Source organism: Triticum aestivum, chromosome 6D, assembly GCF_018294505.1.
Source record: "Triticum aestivum cultivar Chinese Spring chromosome 6D, IWGSC CS RefSeq v2.1, whole genome shotgun sequence".
Lineage (NCBI taxonomy): Eukaryota > Viridiplantae > Streptophyta > Magnoliopsida > Poales > Poaceae > Triticum > Triticum aestivum.
This window is the reverse complement of record NC_057811.1, coordinates 305,755,686-305,771,609: the sequence shown is the minus strand read 5'-3', so window position 1 is coordinate 305,771,609 and position 15,924 is coordinate 305,755,686.

Below are 15,924 nucleotides of genomic sequence, written 5' to 3'. Positions count from 1 at the left end.
TATACTAATCTTATGGTAGGTGATGGCACCACATAAGGAAATGTATAAGTAGAAAATTTTATTAGAGATTGACAAACATAGCATTAGTCAATGATGCAACTCATGAAAGAATTAATAAGGGAAGAGAAGATTCTCATATAAATATACTATCCTAGAAATCTTTTGTGATTGTGAGCCCTCATCAAAATATTATATGTCAAAATTGTTGACGTTGGACAAGGAAGACAACTTAATGGTTTATGTTTGTTTATATTCACATAGAAGTAAGTTGTCACCGGTGCAAAAAGGCAATAAAAATTGCTTCTAAATGTGTGAGATCATTTAGTGTAAGAGAAAATTGAGCGTTGCACGAACGTGTGATGGTGAAGAATAAAAGCAACAGACTGCATAATAAAGGTCGCTATCATAGGGGCCAATGCAACGTGACGTTCTTTTGCACAAAGGGGTTGAGCATACAAACAAATAAGCGCATGGCAACCTCTGCTTCCCTCTGCGAAGGGTCTATCTTTTACTTTTATGTATTTACTTTTATGCAAAGAGTCAAAGTTTTCCTTCTATTCCTTTTTATTTTTCTCCTTTCGCAAGCATCATGTGGTGAGGAAAGATCTACGCACATATGTCCAGTTGAATATAGATAGCATGAGTTATTATTGTTGAAATCACCCTTGAGGTGAATACGTTGGGAGGCGAAACTATAAGCCACTATCTTTCTATGTGTCCGGTTGAAACGTTTTGCACATGTGTACGCGGTGAATGTTAGCAATCATAGAAGACTATATGATGGGTTGAGTATGTGGACTTGCCTAAAGGCTCCGATACGTGACCCTTCCTGAAAAGATGATGAATTGTAGTTGCAAGGTTGATTGAGAACATAGTTTGTTGTTTCTAATAGAGTTTTTGCTTTATACTTCGATTATGTGATGAACTGTTACTTATTCATGAGAAGTCTATGATAAAAGTCCTATGATAAAAGTCTTATGTTTAATTTTGTTGTTGTTATAATAATCAACATGATGCTTCTATGTCTGTATTTTGTTTTTATCGACACCTCCCTCTCAAAGCATGTGGACATGTTTTTCGATTTCGGTTTTTGCTTGAGGACAAGCGAGGTCTAAGCTTGGGGGAGTTGATACGTCCAGTTTGCATCATGTTTTGTTACTGTTATTTATAATGTTTTTAACCATAATAATGCTTTTGGAGTAATTCTAATGCCTTTTCTCTCATAATATGCAAGGTATACACAAAGAGGGAGAATTCCGGCAGCTGGAAATCTGGACCTGGAAAAGCTACGTCAGGCCACTTATTCTGCACAACTCCAAACAAGCTGAAACTTCATGAGGATTTTTTATGGAATATTTAAGAATTATTGGAGCAAATAATTACCAGAGAGGGCCCACCAGGTGGTCACAACCCACCTGGGCGCGCTAGGGAGCCCAGGTGTGCCCTGGTGGGTTGTGCTCACCCAGGCCCACCTCCGGTGCCCATCTTCTGGTATATAGGTCATTTTGACCTATAAAAATAAGGAGAGGACTTTCGGGACGGAGCGCCGCCGTCTCGAGGCGGAACTTGGGTAGGAGCACTTTTGCCCTCCGGCAGAGCGATTTCGCCGGGGGAACTTCCCTCCCGGAGGGGGAAATCATTGTCATCATCATCACCAACAACTTCCCATCTTGGGGAGGGCAATCTCCATCAACATCTTCAACAACACCATCTCATCTCAAACCCTATTTCATCTCTTGTGTTCAATCTTGTTACCGGAACTATAGATTGGTGCTTGTGGGTGACTAGTAGTGTTGATTACACCTTGTAGTTGATTACTACATGGTTTATTTGGTGGAAGATTATATGTTCAGATCCATTATGCTATTTAATACCCCTCTCATCATGAGCATGATTATCATTTGTGAGTAGTTACTTTTGTTCTTGAGGTCACAGGAGAAATCATGTTGCAAGTAATCATGTGAACTTGATATGTGTTTGATATTTTGATAGTATGTATGTTGTGATTCCCTTAGTGGTGTCATGTGAACATCGACTACATGACACTTCACCATATTTGGGCCTAAGGGAATGCATTGTGGAGTAGCAATTAGATGATGGGTTGCGAGAGTGACAGAAGCTTAAACCCCAGTTTATGCGCTATTCTGTAAGGGACCGATTGGATGCAAAAGTTTAATGCTATGGTTATAATTTATTCTTAATACTTTTCTCATAGTTGCGGATTCTTGCGGGAGGGTTAATCATAAGTAGGAGGTTTGTTCAAGTAAGAACAGCACCTAAGCACCGGTCCACCCACATATCAAATTATCAAAGTAGCGAACACAAATCGAATCAACATGATGAAAGTGACTAGATGAAATTCCCGTGTACCCTCAAGAACGGTTTGCTTATCATAAGAGACCTTTTGACCTGTCCTTTGCCTCAAAAGGATTGGGCTACCTTGCTGCACTTTTGTTACTACTATCGTTACTTGCTCGTTACAAATTATCTTGCTATCAAACTACTCCGCTACTTACAATTTCAGCACTTGCAGACATTACCTTACTGAAAACTACTTGTCATTTCCTTCTGCTCCTCGTGGGGTTCGACACTCTTACTTATCGAAAAGAGCTACAATTGATCCCCTATACTTGTGGGTCATCACGCAGCACGGCTGGATACGGAGAATGGTGTTCCGGTACCAAACACATGGAACATCCAACACTTCCACAAGTTCTACCCGTGACCTCATGGATACGAGCGAAGTGGAGCTGTACATGCTCTAGAGCCTCTCCTCTGTGTTACCGCTGGCCGCAAGAGCTCCCACCCACAATCCAGTGGAAGCCCCATGCCCAGACATGGCAAACTAATTACCTGAGGGGCCGCATGGCCATCGTATCCTCAAGCTGACCCGTGCGCATCACGGTAGCATGTATCTTTTATTATGTAATAAAACCCCTTTCTCATGCTTCAGTAAAACGTTATTTCCTAAACATTGTGTACTTGGTCAGGAATTTGCTACATGAGGCGCGCGCGCTCGCGATCTCCCTCGTGCGTATCACGCGAGCGGAGGCTGTACACGGTGCCTGCGTCTGGGCCAGTCCCGGCAGCACCACTAAGCCCAAGTGACTGAGCTCTGGCTCGCAGGCCTGCTCCCATGCACGTCGCCTCACCAAGGTCCTTGGTACTTTTGTCTCCTCGCATGACACCCACAAGCGACCTCAGGAATGTGCTCTGTTGCATCACTTGCAAAAACTTGTTGGCGATCCCACTAATGCAGGGCATAGGAAACCTCATGAGCACCCCTCCTCGCGAGGCCTCGCGAGCGCTGCCTCGCGGGTTAGCGTGTCGCGCCGTCTCCACCAAGTACCCGCTAGAGGCTTCACGAGCGGACAACCCTCGCGAGGCGCATCCTATAGGCGGAGGCACGCCAAGTTGCATACTTTGAGAAAACTAAGTCATAATCGCTTCATGAGCTTTTCTTAGCGCCTCTCGAACACTTTTTCCCTCGCGCCCTCGCTGAGCGCCTTCAGTCTTTCTTGGATGCTAGCCGCTTGCACGTCAAAGGGGGGTTCCTCGAGCATCGCGCCTCTGGAGCTCTTACCACCTCACGAAGCCCTACACCCCCTAGTCTATTTAAGCGCACACTTTAGCATACCAGTGACAGTCGTAGCACGCTCGGGGCCTGGGTCCTAGGGACGTAGAGCATAAAGGCAAGCAAAAAGGAAAACAAGCCTCACGAGGGAACATAAACTTGCAACGTTATTACATAGCAAAACATTGTCTTCACGCCCCCACGGGGCCACATCTATCTCAACAGGATAAAAGGAGGGAAGGCCTAGGCGGATGAGGCATTGTCGTCGCTATTAGCATCGGCATCCTCCTCAGAGCCATCGTCGACGGGAGCGAATCACTGGGCGTAGGCCGCCACGTGGTACCGCACCTCCTTCTCGAGCCCGTCGCTCAGCTGCGGTGGGACGGGGGCCATCACCATCTCGAAGTCGAAGCCGGCGTCATTGCGGAAGAGGTTGCTGAAGACCCGCGTTGTCACTGCGGAAGAGGTTACTGAAGACCCGTGTCGTTGCATGGCTCAGGAGATCGCGGCTCTCCTTCTCGAGGATCTCGTTCGCCTTCGCAGTCCCCTCCTCCATCTTCTCCATGATATTGGTGAAGAAGTCAAGGTAGCTGGCATTATTGTCATCGAGGGGCTCCGAGGTCTTCTCATCAGTGAAGCGTGCAATAGCCGTGCGCGCGCTACATGAGGGCGCGGAACATTTTGTTGCGCACGTGTTGCTGCCCCAGCTCCCGCATGCGGTCGTCCGTGGCCCTCGCGACAACCTCGAAGACACCACCCACCTACATCTGGAGGGATGCCAACTCCTCCTCAGCGTCCGTCTTCGCCGTCAGCGCCTGCTGCCGCATGGCCTCGGTGTCCTTCAGCTCCTTCGCAAGGTGGGCGTTCTCGGCCTTGAGCTCACTCTTCTTCTGGACGAAGCTATCCCGCTTGAGCTTCAACTTTTGGCTATGCTCCTTGACGAGCGCCTTGCGCTCTGCCTTGGACTTGGCATTGGTGTCCTCCTTGTACTTCTTCTCCCACTCTTCGAGCTGGGCGTAGGCCTTGGCCATGCGGGAGTCGTAGGAGTTTTGGGCAGCCCCCACCTAGCGGTCCAGCGTCGCCAAGCACTGATGCTCGGCCTCCTGCTCCGAGGTGGTCCTCGTGAGCTCCTACTCTGGTACTCCCGGATATCGAGGTCCCCCTCGCGAGCCGCTAGGGCCTCCCCACGCTTGGTGAGATCCTCCTCGCGGGAAGCGAGCTAGCCTTCGCAGACCTCCGTGGCCTCCTCCCATGTCCAGAACCCCTGCTCCCTGAGCTCCGCCTACTCCTGGAGCACCTTCTCGCGGGCCACGGCGTCCTCGCTTCACTGTTCGGCATCTGCGGCATCCTCGAGGGCCCTCTCGAAGAGCTCCTCGGCGTCCTTCATGATTTTGCCGTGCTTCTCCCGTGCAGCCTCGTCCAACCAGCGACCCAGCTTCATGGCCACGTTAAGCTGGCGCCACTCGTCTGCGAGCCGTTGGCGATCCTCCTCCGCCCGAAGGTCTTCCTAAAGCACGTCGAGGTCTGCCCTGGCGTCACTGATGGCCCCACATTTGAGCACAGCGTTGGAGCTCACTAGCGCCAAGGCCCCAGGCTGTGCCTCCTCGCCGCTCTCCACCGTCATGGTGCACGAAGACCCAGGGTCGAGACCTCGCGTGGGCTTCGTGCCTTCGTCCCTAGCGGGGGCTGCCTCCTTCGTCAGGTGCGGGGCTCTTTGCAGCCTCCTCCTCTGCGGCCGGCTGCGTCGCCATGCACTCCGGGCTCGTCGCGGCCGCCTTAGGGGCTTGGCGCACCGGCGAACGCTGGGGGCCTATTACGGCCCCCATGTTGACGCCAGCCTCCTCGGTAGGCGTGGGGTGCGACAGAGAGGTCGGCTCGTCGCCCCCTCCTTCGTCGCCTTGCCTGCCGCGTCGGGTGCCTCGGGAGGCACCACCTCGTCGGTGGAGACCCCCTCGCGAGGCTCGCTCCCCCGGTCGGGGGAGGCCGGTCCACAGGTGCCTCGGGAGGCATCGCCTGCTGCCCTCCACCGTCTAGCGCCTCGCCTCTGCTTTGGGGCGGCGTTCGGCCTCCCTGCGGCTCTCATCCCGTGTCGCCATCGGGGGCGCCGCGGGCGTCGTGGCCCCCTTCAAGGCGGGGGCCTCATCCTTCTTCTTCTTCTTCTTGGCCTTCTTGTCTAACTCCCTAGGTAGCGTGCCAGTTTAGCCCAGGCCTCAGGAAGCAAGAAGCAGAAATAGGAAAACAAGAGCAAGGTGTGGAAGCTTACTCACCAGTGGGAGCCCAGCGTCTCTTCGGCTTCTGGCGGCCACTACTGCCCCCCTCGCGAGGCTTGCTCGAGCTCCCTCCGAAGGGCTCGGCACAAGGCCTACCGGCATCGTCAACCGCCGGTGCAACGAGGGAATCCTACCTGTGAGGCTCACTCGCCCCCATAGCCGAGTTCCCTTCACCCCCCACACTCGTGCGCTGGGCGAGCATGACCATGAATCGGTCACCATCGTCATCATCGTCGTTGTCAGGGGCGTCCAACAGCAGCTTGTGGCAAGTTGGTGGGGGCGTCCCTTCGTCGCTCTCCTCCCCGTCCTAGGCTGCCGTGGCCTCCCGAGCCGAGCAGCACCACGAGAGGGTTCTCGCGAGGCCCATCGTGGTCCGACGAGACCAGTCCCCACTGATCAAATTGTAGCATGTCCGCGACAAGTTCATTTTTGTTCTTGTAGCGGTACACCGGGTACATATCCTTGGGTAGGTTCTCTGCATCCGCAGGGAACATGATCCTCACGATCTCATGTAGCACTCCCAAGTGGAGGTTGTCCTCGCTCAGCCACATCGGATCAGCGACGCCGGCGATCGTCCACACCGGGTGCGAGCGCTTTTGGAGGGGTGCGATGCGCCAGCACAAGAACTCCTTGGCAACCATCGCCACCATCACCTTGGCGGCCTCAGCTCCGCCATCCTCACCATGAGCGGCCCCAGCCTCTCGTCAACGAGCTCGAAGTGCTCCCACCCGGAGCTCTTCACGGCCGTCTCGGTCGGGATCTGGAGGAGGGGGCTAAACTGCTTGGCGTCTAGATAGACCCAACGCGACCTGTAGCCCTCCACCTTCTTCAAGATCCTCATGTCGATAATGTTGCCAGCCATTCATCAGTGATACCGAACGAGGCGCACCCCGTATGCTGGTTCCCGACGGAGATCGGCAGACTGTACAAGGTCCTGAAGAATGCCAACGAAGGAGCACTCCCAAGAAGCCCTCACAGAGGTAGGCGAAGACGGTGAGGAGGAGGATGGATTTGGGCTGCAGGTGCATCAGATGGATCTGATAGTGGTTAAGGACGACACAGAGGAAGTCAGAGAACGGTGGCACCAGGGCAGCGAAGATGGAGTGGAAGAAGATGGGGATGGTCGTCGCCTCAAGGTCACGGGGCGCACGTGAACTTGGCCTGATCTGGGTGGGCCCCCACTCATTGTGGCCACTAAGCCGGTCAGATCCCAAGGATTGTTGAACCGGCGGTTGCAACTGAATTGTGTTTGGAGGTACAACCTGAGTCAATTGGGGTATTATGGTTGCCGCACTTGGCGTGCTGGTGCCTGCCCCTGGAACGAGTGCATCTCGCGGTGTATCAAACAACTATGTAGGCTCAAAACTAGTTGGTAGCCAACTTTGATGCCTCCTCTGGTGTACCGCAGAATTCTCGTTTTGGCGGAAACTAAGATGAAGCACCTCTGTTTTCAAATGCTCAGTTTCGCTATGGATGTGGGCGTGTGTCTCGGCCATGCAAACACTCTCTGCATTAATATCCTCTTAGATCTTGGCCATCTGCTCGTGACGCTTTGCAACCTCTATGTTACGTTCAGCCACGTACTTTGTGGTTACTAGAGCCGACAAGAGCATTCCTAGAGTAGTCATCAGCTCTACAAGCACCTGAGCCAGCGTTTGGCTTGAGCCAACCACGGTGGAAGCCATTGCCTCGGCCCCAGCCGTCATAGAATTTTGACCCGCCGTCGTCTCGATCGGGGTCCCTGCCATGTAGACAGCTGCACGGCGGGGCGGCTGTGAAACCTCCAGATCGATCCTGTCATCGGAGTAGCCCCCCGGTCTATCATCAAAAAGTGGAAAAATTCACTCGGTATCTCCAAGCAAAGATTCACCATCCGAGTTGACTAGTGTGTCGCCGCCAGACGCGGAATCGCCTAACAGGTCGACTCCATGAGTGAAACCAACGAAAGCGCAGATCTGACCGGGTCTGGTCCGGCGCGCCGACTCAACGGGGTCGAAGATGATGTCCAACGCGGGACCAGGCTCGCCAATTGCGTCGATGAAGACGCGGATCTTGCCGAAGGAGACCCGGTACCTGTACTCGATTGAGTCGCCCTCGGGACCTAGTCTGAGTCATCGATGTAGAGCTTGCCGCGGCGACTCTTCGTCATCCGGGCTATCTCGTGTCCCTCGATCCCTGGGAGAGCACCCTCCAAGAACTCAACACCATCGTGCGCTGGCCCCATGGTGGGCGCCGACTGTCGTGGTTTTGTCACGGCAGATGTCCTCGCGCAAGGACTAAGTCTTGAGGCCATCGCAACTAGGTGGTTTCCTGAACGGGGTTGATCGGGTATGGAGGACACAAGTTACCCAGGTTGGGCCCCTCACGATGGAGGTAAAAGCCTACTCCTGCTTGATTGATATTGACGATGATCTTGATTACAAGGATGTGGTTTCGCTAACCTAGCTTTCGAGAAATTGCAAATTAGACTCTTCGTCTTAGGGGCTCCCCTTTATATGATAGGTCAAATCCCTAGGTTTACAGGAGATTCTGGGTCGCTAACCCGTTCCTACTCTAACTCTTATAGTCTTGTTCTCCAAGTTGGGAAAGTCCTCCCTCTCCTCTGGGCCTGTCGGCCCAATGTGAACCTTGTTACCACGGCCATCTTCTTGCGGCTTAGGAAGCGACCCCTGGCCCAACTCACGAGGCCGCCCAGCTGTGGGCACCACGGAGCCAGCTATCTAGCAAGGGCCGCGCCCCGCGAGGCCCCTCTCAACGAAGGACTTCACCAAGTACCACCATCAGAAGCAGGCGGCCTCACGACGCCCCTCTCGCGAGGCGCCCTACCGCGAGGCCTCCCGAGGAGGCCGTGCAACGCGGGTCACGTGCCCATCACATGGGTGACGTCGCCGCGGCAGGTGCTAGGAGCGGGGCCGTGCTAGCGAGCACGTCCAGAATAGTTTCCCCTTGGGACCAGATGCGTATGCCTCCCCCCAAAGCAAGTCCCAGAGCCTCCCGCTTTGGTGAAAGAAGACCAGGACGGTGTGGCGCGCCAGGATGGAGGTCATCGTAGAGCACCCTACGCATCATGGATAACCACTTTAGCAGGCAAAGACCACCTTTTGTCAGGATAAGCCTGGGCGCTTGTCTCTTTCAAATTGCTACCATGTGGTAGCCCTTCCCGCCAAGGTTTTTGGGGGAAGAGGACCGAGTCGCCTATAATAGGGGGAGGGCGGCCACCATAGAAGAGAATTGCGCCATTGCACCCTTGAGACTTGCGTGTATCTTGTAGCTCGCAAGCACTGTCTCCACAAGCAATCCCACCAAGCAGGAGTAGGGTTTTACACCGAACTGTGGCCCGAACCTGGGTAGCTCGCTGTGTCTTCATCATGCCTCCTGCCCTCCCATCGTGCTAGCTCACCGTAGGCTCGCCAAACTCACTGTCTAGTTGCTAGGTCGTGAACCAGGGCCCTAGAGTTCGAACAAGAGTTTTGGTGGATTTCCCTTAGCACAAATCAATCCCTCGACAGGGCCTTTGCGTGAGTCGCCCCATAAGGCCCCTCTGAGAGCCTGCCACCCGCCTAGTCTTGCTCTGGTCCTTTGTGAAGGAAATATGCCCTAGAGGCAAAAAATGTTGTTATTTTATATTTCATTATTCATGATAAATTTTTATTATTCATGCTAGAATTGTATTGATAAGAAACCTAAATACATGTGTGAATACATAGACAAACACTATGTCCCTATTGAGCCTCTACTTGACTAGCTCGTTGATCAGAGATGGTTAAGGTTTCTTGACCATGGACATGAGTTGTCATTTGATAATGGGATCACATCATTAGGAGAATGATGTGATGGACAAGACCCACCTGTTAGCTTAGCATTATGACCATACAGTTTTATTGCTATTGCTTTCTTCATGTCAAATGCATATTCCTTCGCCTATGAGATTACGCAACTTCCGGATACCGGAGGAATTCCTTGTGTGCTATCAAACGTCACAACGTAACTGGGTGATTATAAAGATGCTCTACAGGTATCTTCGAAGGTGTTTGTTGAGTTGGCATAGATCGAGATTAGGATTTGTCACTCCAAGTATCGGAGAGGTATCTCTGGGCCCTCTCGGTAATACACATCATAAGCTTGCAAGCAAACGACTAAGGAGTTGGTCACGAGGTGATGTATTACGGAACAAGTAAAGAGACTTGCCGGTAATGAGATTGAACTAGGTATGAAGGTACCGACAATCAAATCTCGGGCAAGTAACATACCGATGGACAAAGGGAATAATATATGTTGTCATAACGGTTCAACCGATAAAGATCTTCGTAGAATATGTAGGAGCCACTGTTAGCATCCAGGTTCTGCTATTGGTTATTGACCGGAGAGGTGTCTCGGTCATGTCTACATAGTTCTCGAACCCGTAGGGTCCGCACGCTTAACGTTCGATGACGATATTGTATTATATGAGTTATGTGATTTGGTGACCGAATGTTGTTCGGAGTCCCGAATGAGATCACGGACATGACGAGGAGTCTCGAAATGGTTGAGAGCTGAAGATTGATATATAGGACGATAGTATTCGGCCACCGGAAGTGTTCCAGAGGGTACCAGGTACATATCGGGTCACCGGAAGGGGTTCCGGGCACCCCCGGCAAAAGATATGGGCCTTATGGGCCAAGAGGGGAAACGCACCAGCCACTAGGGGCTGGTGCACCCCCCATATGGGCTGAACCAAGGGGAGAAGGAAAGAGGGGAAGAGAAAGGAAAGGGGGGATTCAGCCTCCCCCTTCCCTTTCTTCCTCATCCTCTTTCGTTCCCCTTCGGTAAGTAAGGAAGGGGGTCCCGGCCTAGGAGGAACCCAAGTAGGATTCAATCCTACTTGGGGCGCCTCCTGGCCTCTCCCCTCTCCCTCCCACCAATATATATGTGGGGGGGCGCCCCTAGCACACACCAGACAATTGCCTAGCCGTGTGCGGCGCCCCCTCCATAGTTTACACCCTCGGTCATATCTTCGTGGTGCTTAGGTGAAGCCCTGTGAGGATCACTTCACCATCACCGTCACCATGTTGTCATGCTGACAGAACTCATCTACTACCTCGACGTCTTGCTGGATCAAAAAGGCGAGGGACGTCACTGAGTTGAACGTGTGCAGAACTCGGAGGTGCCGTGCGTTTGGTACTAGATCAGCCGAAGCTAGAAGAAGTTCAACTACATCAACCGCGTTGTCAAACACTTCTGCTTACGATCTATGAGGGTACGTAGACACACTCTCCCCCTCGTTGCTATGCATCTCCATGGATAGATCATTGCGTGTGCGTAGAATTTTTTTGTTTTCCATGCAACGTTTCCCAACAGTGGCATATGAGCCAGGTCTATGCGTAGATGATATGCACGAGTAGAACACAAAGAGTTGTGAGCGGTGATATTCATACTGCTTACCACCAATGTCTTATTTTGATTCGTCGGTATTGTAAGATGAAGCAGCCCGGACCGACCTTACATGTCCACGTACATGAGACCGGTTCCACCAACAGACATGCAACTAGTTTTGCATAAAGGTGGCTGGCGGGTGTCTGTTTCTCCTACTTTAGTTGAATCGAATTTAACTACAGCCGGTCCTTGAAGAATGTTAAAACGACAAACTTGACGAAACACCGTTGTGGTTTTGTGCGTTGGTAAGAACGGTTCTTGCTAGAAGCCCGTAGCAGCCACGTAAAACTTGCAACAACAAAGTAGAGGACGTCTAACTTGTTTTTGCCGGGCATGTTGTGATGTGATATGGTCAAGACATGATGTGATATACGTTGTTGTATGAGATTATCATGTTTTGTAAAAGTTATCAACAACTGGCATGAGCCTTATGGTTGTCTCTTTATTGTATGAAATGCAAACGCCATGTAATTGCTTTACTTTATCACTATGCGTTAGAGATAGTTGTAGAAGCAATAGTTGACGAGACGACCACGACACAACAATGGAGATCAAGGTGTCGAGCCGCTGACGATGGAGATCATGATGATGCTTTGGAGATGGAGATCAAAAGCACAAGATGATGATGGCCATATCATGTCACATATTTTGATTGCATGTGATGTTTATCTTTTATGCATCTTATTTTTCTTAGTACGGCGGTAGCATTATAAGATGACCCCTTAACTAAATTTCAAGGTAAAAATGTTCTCCCTAAGTATGCACCGTTGCCACAGTTCGTCGTGTTGAGACACCATGCGATGATCGGGTGTGATAGACTCTACGTTCACATACAACGGGTGCAAGATAGTTTTGCACATGAGGAATACTTGGGTTAAACTTGACGAGCCTAGCATGTACAGACATGGCCTCGGAACACTGGAGACCGAAAGGTCGAACGTGAATCATATAGTAGATATGATCAACATAGAGATGTTCACCATTGATGAATACCCCATCTCACGTGATGATCGGGCATGGGTTAGTTTATTTGGATCATGTATCATTTAGATGACTTGAGGGATGTCTATCTAAGTGGGAGTTCTTAAGTAATTTGATTAATTGATGTTAATTTATCATGAACATAGTCCTGATAGTATTTGCATATCTATGTTATAGATCAACGGCCCATGCTAAGTTGAAAGATGATGGTAGCAACTACACGGACTGGGTCCGTAACTTGAGGATTATACTCCACTACTGCAGGATGCTGCTAATGCGACACTAAGATCAGAGACCCTTTGAGAAACTGTGTGCGATGCCATAATCGCAAACGGTGCTGTATGAAAACCGTCAGAAATGTATAAAATGTTTGCTATGGAGGATGCATCAAACATGGTTCAGGTTTTAGTTGCGTGTGCGATGAAGGGCATACGGTTCAGTTCAATTAACTGTTTGCGATGAGGAGGAACAAAAGAAATGGGCAGCCAGATGAAGGCGTGTGCGATACACAGCATACGGTTCACTCGGATGAACTGTTTGTGATTAGGCAACACAAAAGAAACGGGCAGCCAGATGAAGGTGTGTGCGATATACAGCATACAGTTCACTCGGATGAACTGTTTGTGATTAGGCAACACAAAAGAAACGGTCAGCCAGATCAAGGTGTGTGGGATATACAGCATGCGGTTCAATCGGATGAACTGTTTGCGTTGACACAAGAGTACAGAAACGGTTCAACTTAACAAGACGTGTGTGTTGTGCGATGGGATTGCATGCGGTTCACTCGCCTCGTCGTCAGTGTGTGACCTATGTGGCAACCATTCGCTCCCAGGCGCCTCTTTGTGTACCATGGCAACCATCCACCGACTCTTCGCCTTTCCCTCTCGATTTGGAACTGCTGTCGCACGCTAGCTCTTCCTCCCTCCTCCATTTGGCTTCACCCTTCCTTCTGCCATTGTTTGATTGTCTTATCCATGGAGGGAACAAGCCGACGACCCCGTTATGCTTGCCCCAATCTGAATGATGACGCGGTGTAACTCATTGATCGGTGCGACGTCATCACCCCGGCTAGCATGGCAGGTTCGTGCAAGACCATTCTCCACTCAACTAATAACATCATTACAAGGAACCCAAGGGTTCAGGAGCGGTTTGATCTCCCCTATCTTCTTCGCCGTGACCCTGCTGACTGGCGCGGGGACGAGGGAAGCCTCGCCTTGTGTAAGTTGATGCCGCTTGATAATGATACATATGATGTTAAGATGCCATCTCTTGAGGGCAAGGCTTGGGCAGGAGCAAATGGAGATTGGGTTGTTTATATTGGGTACAACTGCGAGTGGGAACTTGTGAATGTGTACACTCGTCTCCGGGTTCCACTTCGAAAAATCTCAGACGATTGCCCAGAGGTTGAGTACACCGGTATTCTACGTGAGTTCAAATACGATCATGCTGACTGTCGTCTACGGAAGATAGCAATTTGTCGAGTTCCCAACCACTCTTGGGGTTATAGGAATGCTTATGTTGTCACTATCTTCGACAAGCTTGTTGCCGTCCTTCATGGTTCGACTCGATGGATATTGCTCAAAAATCAGTTTCTATACACGGATGAGTACTGTGATGCAATTCAATGCGAGGGTCTTGTGTTTGCTGCCACCACTCGTGGCACTGTTTTTGCATGGAATCCTCATGATTTCGGTACGTTTGTCTTCCACCGTAAGTATAATTGTTTCATCCACATGCATGCGGTTTAGCTAGTTTCCCTTTATTAATTAACCTTCTTGTGTTTCCAAGGTCCTGTGAACATTCCACCACATATACTTGAAAATTTTATTCACGAGCATGAGGACGAGCAGGACCCATATACTCAGTGGCGCCTGGCAACTTATTCCGATGGATCACCTCTTCTTGTCTGTATACAGGGCACTGCTGATGTTACTAAGGAAGTAGGTGTTGTCTCGTATGGTCGCACTCTCCAGACCTATTCCAACATCCGTTGCAGGGTATTCGGGATGGATACTGGTGTACTAGCGCCAACACCTTCTCCCTAGTTCAGTATTGAAAGTCTTGGTGGAAACTCGCTCTTCCTTGGACAAAACTATCCAATGATGGTGGAAGGCGATCCAGCTGCTGTTGACACAACGTTACTACCATTTATGGGAAGCAACGATATCTATACCTCAGACATTACTATGCTTCCCTACCGTCCCAATATGGGTATTGAAAGAGGCCGCTTCAGCCTGGATGATCAGTCCTGCGTTGGTCTCGAGATTGACAGTAGCTGGCCCTTCCCAGAGAATCACTTCTAGTTCAAAGCAAGCATTTCCAACACCGACGAGTGGTTGAGCTGAAGTTCATTTCATCGCTGTGAAAAAAACTTTACTATAATGTTTTGTTGGAAATGATCTATAATCCAACGTGTATCCTCATTGTCGTTGTGGGTTGATGACTTGTTGTATGTAATCAATGGTACATTTGCGTATGCGTCCATGAACTCATGCCTGCTGGTGGTGTCCATATGAATAGTGCTAGTGATTTTAGTTGCACAAATTACATAGTGCTAGTGATTTGTAGCTGCATATTTTGACAAATCACAGTGTTACAAGGTTGACAAATGGCAATGTTACTAGATAAACAAACGTCAATCTTTCCAGTTTGAGAAATGGCAACATACCCAAAATGACAGATATGCAAATCTTACCCAATTGTTTGTACGTGGTTGCACACGGGTCATGCAAAACAACCGTTTGCGTTGAAGGGATGCAGAAATCCTGCTCGGCACATTTTCCCTTGGCTTCCTAGGGAAGCTGTCGGTTTGCATACGGGTGTTCTAACTAAAACGTTTGCGATGAGTTTTTCATATTTAAAAACCGTTGACGTTCTTTTCAAAAGAAAATCGTTTGATAAGTCTGTACATTAAGAGAGAAAAACGCAAGTTCATTCAAACCATATCTTTCATTCAGTCACACTGCGAACTTATATTCATATGATCGAGAATTCGAGATACAATATTAAACCCCAAAAAAACTGTTTTCAGCGGCGGCGTGCTGCGCCGTCGTTGTCGTTGTCGTCCTCCGGGACGTCGTTGTTGAAGTCTTCAAGGCAGAACAAAATGTTTTCACTTGTAAATCAAACATCATGTCATCACGCGATCGACGGGCAGGGCGCAGGATGACGGCAACTGGCGCCGTTGAGAGGTAGCGGTCGACGGTAGTGTCCCATGCCGTTGAGGGGGGGGCGCACGGGCACGGGCATGGGCGCGGCAGGTGCAGCCAAACGCACAGGGACCGGCGCCGCGGTGGGTGGAGGGGCGCGCACGGGCGCGGTGGGTGCAGCCAAACGCACGGGGGCCGGCGGCACGGTGGGTGGAGGGGCGCGCACGGGCACGGGCACTGGCGCTGGCATGTACATGAGCTCGCGCGGGACCGCGGAGACCTCACTGACACCCGCGGCTTCCAGCTCTGCGATAGTGCTCGGCGACCAGCCCGTCAATGCTACGGGGATGGTCGCTGGCGCGGGCGCGTGGATGGGAGCTGGGACAGGAGCGGGGGCAGCAACCGCCGTGGCCAGCTCGTTCTGGGCCATGTCCATGAGGCCCCATTCCTCCTTATTTTCTATCTCCTCCGGCTCGGAGTCGACTTCACCAAACTTGAAGACTAGTGACAGATGATCATTCTGCGCCATGGCGGTGGA